Below are 7,434 nucleotides of genomic sequence, written 5' to 3'. Positions count from 1 at the left end.
GGGGCCGCTGCGCAGGCTTCTCCGCGCCCCCCTCAGCGCGCACACCTGCACGGGCTGGTCTTGGCAGGGGCCCAGGCTTAGCATCTCTTTTCAGCCTCTCCGTAGCCCCGCTGAGGAGGCAGGAAAGCCGTGATTGGAATAAGCCGCGATGGGACTAGGTGAATAATTGTGAATGGAATTCGTGCTGGGGACTTCTGGTTCTCACAGCTGCGGGTGGGGGGACCACCATGGGAATTCTGAGTATTGTTCAGCGCTGACTGCACCTTCCATTGTTGGGCTCTAATTACAGCTTTTGTTTCAGCATAAAGTACAGTTATTAAATGCTGGCCGGAACAAAGATGTATTTACACGCCAGCGGGGGGCGGTGAAGCCACGCTATTTTTAGAGCTACCCTTGCTGTTTGTCTGTGATGGGGGAGGGGCTGGAGGGGGGGAACCTGCCAGCTTCTAGGTGAAAGCGAAATGTTTCTGAGGGAGGCGGACAGGATGGGAAATGATGAAGAAGCCATGGCGTCCTGATCTAGTCTAAGTCAATTTATTTCTATTTATTTACTTTTGTAGCAGGAAGGGGGTGTGGGGTGCACTTGGGAAAGCAAACTGAAGTCCCCCTGTATTATTAGTCAAGGCTCTCCAGAGAAACAGACTAATTAGGACAAATAGAGATAGATATAGAAAGATATAGATAGAGAGCCATAAAGATACAGATGTATGAGAAAGGAGACTTATACGAATTGTCTCACGCGCCTATGGAGGCCGAGAAGTCCCATGATCTGGTCCCTGCAAGCTGGGAAGCCAGAATGGCCGGTGGTGTCTTTCAGTTTGAGTCCAGGAGCACCGACGTCTGAGGGCAGAAGAAGATGGATGTCTCCTCAGCTCAGGCAGCCATGAATTCACCTACCTCCGCCTTTTCTGTTTAGGCCCTAAAAGGATTGGATGATGCCCACCCACACTGGGGAGGCAGATCTTCTTTACTCAGTCTACCGACTCAAATGTTAATCTCTACCAGAGACACTGTCACAGATACATGCAGAAATAATGTCTTACCAGTTATCTGAGCATCAGTCAAGCTGCCACATATAATTAGCCATCACGTCCCCTTATATGGGCATCCTTGGTCCTTCTGAAGGAGCCCCTCGTCCTTCCCCAGTACCATGTCCACACGATACTGCTCTCCAGCTGTACCAAACTCCCCAAGATCCTAGACCACGATGAGTACTTCCATCCCAGTCACCCTAAATATGTGTGAGGTTCACAGCAATCAAAGTAGTTCTAGAACCTACCCACTGCCCAGGTGAGAGATTCTAAATGTATCATCCATCTTGGTCAGGCAAGCTCGGGAATTGGACTAAACTGAATAATACAGTCGTGGATATTGGTAGAGCCATTAATGTGTGCCAGACACCTCGCTAAGAGTACATATTTGCTAATATGTGTTATTTCATTTAAGACTCACGATGAGCTGTAACGTAGGAATTATTATCAACTCCATTTTACAGATGAGGAAATGTTGAGGCTCGGAGAAATAAGGTAAGGAGCCTAAGGTCACAGCTGGTCAGTGCAGATGGACTTCAGAGCCCTAGCTCCTTTCTAGCTTGTCCTGGGGTGGGACCCACAATGTCCACGGGGTTTGTGGTGGAAGCTGTAACTTCTGCTTCTCTTCCTCTGGGGGTCAGAGCATGGCAGCCCTCCCAAACGCTTGAGGCATTGGTTCTTGTTGTTGAAGGCAAATACACTCTTCAGATGAATGACAAGATGGGTGGTTTAGGCAAATACACTCTTCAGATGAACGACAAGATGGGTGAGAGAAACCAGTGGCCTTTAACTCAAGGAGGAGCTTGGCTACAGTGCGACAGGTGAGTTGCAGTGGTCTGAGGAGGAATTCCCATAGGCTGAGGAGTAAAGTCCAAGATGGACTCATTCCCAGATCCTCCCCCAGATTCGTCTGGAAGAAAGAGCCTTTTACCTTCTAGAATGTTCCTCTACTTAGCTACCCAGCTGTGGCCCTGGATAAGCACGTTGGCTTCAGAAAATCTTCCTTTTCATGTTTTCATGCCACACTGGAGCAAGAGATCACATGTTTGGATGATAGCAGGCATTCTGTGCTCCACAACTTTAGGGTTTACCAGCATCCCAGACCTGCTACATGTGGTCAGGATAATTAAAGTATGACCTTACTGGGGTGTGTGATGGGGCTGGAACCTCACCAGACCCCAGAGATCATAGGGGTGCTGAGGAATTTTAGGAGTCCTATGGAATAGGGGTCCTAAGGCAAGATATACCTGGTCCTCCTCCCTAAAAATCTTGGAGGCAATTATCTCCCCTGATCCCCACTTTTGGGGTTGGTTGCTGACCTGTTCTGAAATCCTGTTCTCACACCTCTGTGAGCATGACTTGTGGACAAGTCCCTCATAGCTCCTCCCTGAAGGATTGCGCTCCAGCCTAGTGACACAAGAATGAGCTCCAGAAGGAGCGTCCAGTCACCTGATCTGTATTCTGGGCAGGTCACTCAATCCCACCCCACCCTGGGTAATTACTGAGACTCATCGTTCCTATCGCTTGGCTGAAGCCCAGTGCGTGGGAAGGCCGGGAGGGCCAGCCTTCTGACTCCTCAACCAGAACAGCAACCCTATCAACTGCAGCAAGTTTCATTTTTACACTGAAAAACAGGGAAGAGCTGTTTTTCACTCTCTGCCACCCAGTTTCTGGAAGGGACGCAACAGAAACAAAGCTAGGTTTGCAGAGTGTTTGGTTCATGTTTAATTCTTATTCTATCTTGGTTCTGATTTCTAGTGAGAACAGGGGTTTACTTCTGGAGTCGCTTCTTCTGTTGACTTCTGATTCTGACAGTCCATGAAGCAGGCTGGTGGCCTTCATCATTGAACAAATATTTCTGTCCTTGGCACTGAAGATACAGCGATGAACAAAACAGATTAAAAAAAACCTACAGATTTCACTGTAGTGTGACATGCAGAAAATAAACAAATAAGTAAGATATATAATGTGTAGGAAAGCGATCATTGTTAAGGAGAAAAATATAAAGCAAGGAAGGAAGACCTGAAGTGTCCGTGAGGGGAGGTCAAAGATTTCGGAGGTGACACGTGCTCAGTAAATTTCTGTGTGATTTTGGGCCAGTCACGTGACTTGTCTACACTGCTCTACTTCGTGCTGTCAAAAGGGTTAATTCTATGTGGAGGATCCAGGGTCCTGCATGTAATCATATGGAAGGGACTTGATAAATATTTTCGAATGCAACATCAAAGTGCTTTACACACTCAAGGTGTGATGAGGAGGGGGAGAGTGATGTTTTAAAGGTAAATTGCAGATTCTTGAATTCAGACTCCTGCTTTTCTTCAGATGACAAGTAGCCATGGAATATTCCAGCATTCCTCGGTGCTGTCTGTGGGTCCTGAATGTTCTGGGTTTGTTCTCAGACTGTAATTTCAACAAGGGAATATTCCACATACTTCTTCTTTAAAAAAAAAAAAACACAAAAAAACAAAACCAGGAGCACTGTTATGTAATAATCTCTCCATCCAAAAAAAGGCTGGATGAAAAGGACAGAGAGGAATATTATTATGGTTGTTGTTATTATTATTATTATCATCATTATTATTATTTTGGTCACGGCATTTATTGGCTGACCCTGAGCCTTCCGTACAGAAGGGTGTTAACAGGTTCTATTTATACTGCAACCTCAAAGGAGCTCTGGGATTACCTGGCTGTGTATCTTTGGCCAATTTGAATCACTTTCCTGGCTCTCCTCATTGTCTGTACATGTGGCTCTCAATATCAAACAACCTTTGGGGCTTGTTAGACCAAAAACACAAAGGAATAATTTAAAATCAGTCAGTCAGTAATGTCCTGCCCAGAGTGAATGAGAGGCTCTCTGCTTCAGAGGTCTGATCTCTGGGCTAGGGTTTCCAGATCAAATACATGCTAAATTTGAATTTGAATTTCAGGTAAACAGGAGTTTTTGTTTGTTTGTTTTTGGTTTAAGTATGTCCCAAATATCCCACTTAGAATCTTCTAGGATTCCAGAGCTGGAGACTCCCTCCAGACCCTCTAGTCAGAGAAGGCAAGCTCAGACGTCTAGAGGAATCGGAAAGGTGATATCTGGATTTTTATGTGAAATCTTACTATTTTTATTTATTTTAAAGATTTTATTTATTTATTTGAGAGAGCACGCTCAGGCAAGCTCATGAGCGGGGTGGCGGGGGGGGGGGGAGGGCAGAGGGAGAATCTGATTACTGCCCTTCCCCTCCCAGCTGAAAGGGGAGCACTACACAGGGCTCGATCCCAGGACCCTGAGATCATGACTGGAGGAGCTGAAGGCAGACGCTCAACTGACTGAGCCACCCAGTCACCCCGAAATCTTTCTATTTTTAAATGTTAGCCACACAGTTTAAAAAAGAAACCCTAAACCGACTGTTTGAACCAATGGAAACAGTGCTCTGGCCAGTTTAGAAACTATCATCAGGCCAACGCTTTCAACCATTATATGGATGAAGAAATGAAACTTCAAGAAGATAGGTGTTAGCAAGGCTACACAGCTAAGGTTTCTCAAAAGATAACAGAACCATCCTCCTGGAAATGTTGAAAATGAGCAGTCTGAAAGAGCCAGGACAGGAGCATTCCATGGAAGATGTATTCACCTCCAACAGCTTATGGGGCCTCTGAGAACATTCTTTAAGTTCAGCACTTGAAATCAGTGAGAGTCAAGAAAGACAAAGTGTCAGCCTCTGCCTGAGGTCACACAGGTATGTTTCCACAGGTAAGTGTAGGGCTGTTTTCCACTTCTCCTTTGATTCAGATGAGATAATATCTTTAGGATCCTAATAAAGACAAACTCCAAATCCAATTTTCTGCCTCATAACCAGAATTAAGTCAGGAGGCCAGCCTGAGTGCCCAGACTTTTAACCTAGTTCACAAATAAAGATAAGTAGTCAGGATTCTGCCATGTAACCAGGTCATGGCATTTACCTTGTGTTTTCTGTCTCAGCAGCTGTACGGCCTGTCCTACCACTGGACACTGACTTGTCTCCTCTACATTTTCACATAGGAAGGATGTTCCGAAAGGTGTTGATAAAGATCTCGAAGGGTGAAGGATGTGATCTAAAGCTGTGCATGGGGAAGGGAAAGAAGGACACAGACAGAACAAATATTTATTGAGAGCCTAATGTGTGCCATGCACTGTGGAGCGTGTGGCATATAATTCTTTCCCAGCTCTTTGCATGTCTGAATAATTCTCATTTTTCAGGTTTCAGTTCAAATATCACTTCCTCAGAGAGCCTTCCCTGACCACCTTCTATCTCTTTAACTTGTGCCATTTCTTCACTGCATTAAAATCTAAAATTATCTTGCTTGTTTAAGGACTAGCTCTCCTCACAGATTGCAGGCTCCATGAGGGCAGGACGGTGTCTGTCTTGTTCTAAGATGTACACCTAGTGCCTATCACAGGATCTGGCACATAGGAGGTGCTCAACCAATGTTAAATATTTATGAAGAGTCACGAGAATACATATTTATGCTGCATATTTCCTGAAAGAATTTGAATTCATCCTTTTTTAAGTTTCTCTAAGCCCCCTGTCCTATAAAGTAGGAGGCTGAGCTAATAGTTCTAGGGAGAAACGGTCATGAGCCAAGAGTTGGTGCGCACAGCTGTAAAGCGTTTTCCTTCAGGTCACACAGCAGCCTGTGAATTTATGCTTCCTGGGCCGATTATAGAACAGCTTGCAAACATATTATGCGCAAGCGAACGAAGCCTATTTTTAAAGATCCCTGGGCCGCGAAGCTCTAGGCGAAGACATCAGAGAACCCCGAGTTTCCGCCCCCCAACTCCGAGCCAAGCCCCTCGGTCCTCAAAGACTACCAATCCCAGGAGGCACCGCAACGCAGGGGCCCAGAGGTCCACGCGCAGCCCGCCCCGACGCGCCGAGGCCACCTCCTCTGGAACCAGGAAGACGCCCGATGCCCGGCCCGCCACGGCCCCGGGACCCGCGCGGAGCCTGCCGGGACTTGTAGTCTCCGCGGGCTGGGAGTGCCGCTCCGGAATCTCGGCCGCCGTCTGGGGGCTGAGCCGGCGCGGGCACGCGTGCGCAGTGTGTGGACGGGCCGTCGTGGGCGCCGCTCCGGCAGTTCGGTGCCTGTGGGAGCCGGGGCCGCGGCTGTGCGGGTGCTGCGGGCCGAGGGCCGACGTGAAGTTGGGCGTGAGGAGCGTGGTCGCACCGGGGCGGGGTGGGCGGGGCCGCGCTCCGGGAGCGCCGCGCCGGCTGAAGCTAGCAGGGAGGCGGCCGCGCGTCCCCCGAGGGGCCGGCGGGCGCTGGTGAGTGAGGGGCGGCGGGCCGCGGGCGGCGCAGGGTCCCGGGCTGCCCCGCGGCTCCTCTCCCCGAGTGTCCGCCGCGCGCGGCTGCACCTGGGCGAGGCCGCGCCGCTGGCTCACCTGCGCGCGGGCTCCGGGGCGGCGGGAGGGGGCGGCGTCCTCTTCCCGCGACTCCTTTATTGTTTTCCTGACCTCAGCCCTCGGCGGCGTCCGGCGGCGGAGGGCAGGGAGGCCGGCGGCGGTCGCGGTCGCCGACGAGTTGGTCGGGGGCTCTGCTGGAAAGGACGGTCGCGCGCTGCTCCCGGGCGCCGTGCGCCGGCCAGCTGTCCGGGGATTCCCGGCGGGCGACGCCTGTCGGAGTGGCTAGACTCCAGGACTGTGCCCCCGGGGGCTCAACTGCCTTGGGCATCGTTTTCTAATGTCTTCATGCGCTTTCACTTTAGGACTCGCCGAGTCAGCAGTCGACTCCGCCCTGTGCCATAGAATCATGCTTTACCTTCGCACCTTAATGGTGCAGATGACCAGAGCGAGAGTTGAAAGTGACTTGCCCAAGGTCACGCAGGTAGGACCAGGGAGGCGACCAGAAAGAACCCTGGTCTTTTAGCCTCGAGGCCAGCTGCCGGCCGCAGCGCCTTGGGGAGGTCCTGAGTGGTTTGTGGTTTATTTCAGATGCTTTCTATTGACCCTCCTGGATAGATCATCAGAGGGGAAAGTGTTGTCAGAGTGAAAACGGTCTTGTTATTTATAGCGTTTATTGCCTTTGTTGAATTCTAGTTATGCTGAGTCCCAAAGCCGAGCATCTGCCCTCCGCCAGGCACTCGATTGTTCAGTTTGGGGGCAGATCCAAGAGGAGGTTTAAGGAAGAAATATGCACGCAGTTTGTGCCATTTTCCTCTCCCTTTTCACCTTCCAGTCCTAAAATACTTGCTTTCTTATTTTACGATTGTTGTCTGTTTCAGCAGGACTTTCTTCGCTTTAATGAAGTCATTGCCTTTGTGAATTAGTTTTCTAACTAGAAAGTCTTATTTCCTGTGTGTTTAATGACTGGAACAAGTAGCGCACTATGAGGTTTATAACCATTGTCTTTTATCTTAGAAATACTGATCAGTCTGCTTT

General features: G+C 49.3%; 1 protein-coding gene and 1 long non-coding RNA gene across 4 annotated transcripts in view; one reads left to right on the top strand and one right to left on the bottom strand.

Annotated features, from left to right (window-relative positions):
• Positions 1-2,772: 2,772 nt before the first annotated feature.
• Positions 2,773-6,750, bottom strand: LOC145722122 (uncharacterized). Its single transcript, XR_014146155.1, has 3 exons — positions 6,439-6,750; positions 4,980-5,117; positions 2,773-2,901 (listed from the first exon to the last, which is right to left on the bottom strand). It is a non-coding gene; the product is annotated as an uncharacterized LOC145722122 (long non-coding RNA).
• PLEKHA1 (pleckstrin homology domain containing A1) overlaps positions 6,030-7,434 on the top strand; it is a 48,728-nt gene continuing 47,323 nt past the window's right edge. For all 3 annotated transcript variants that reach the window (XM_081823344.1, XM_081823343.1, XM_081823342.1), the window contains exon 1: positions 6,030-6,321. The gene's annotated coding sequence lies outside the window, so the exon portion shown is untranslated. The remainder of the gene's footprint in view (positions 6,322-7,434) is intronic.

Source organism: Leptonychotes weddellii, chromosome 6 (assembly GCF_054177405.1).
Source record: "Leptonychotes weddellii isolate Sample4059 chromosome 6, ASM5417740v2, whole genome shotgun sequence".
In the NCBI taxonomy this organism is placed as follows: Eukaryota; Metazoa; Chordata; class Mammalia; order Carnivora; family Phocidae; genus Leptonychotes; species Leptonychotes weddellii.
The sequence above is the reverse complement of the archived record's forward strand: the minus strand, read 5'-3'. Positions and strand labels throughout refer to the sequence as shown.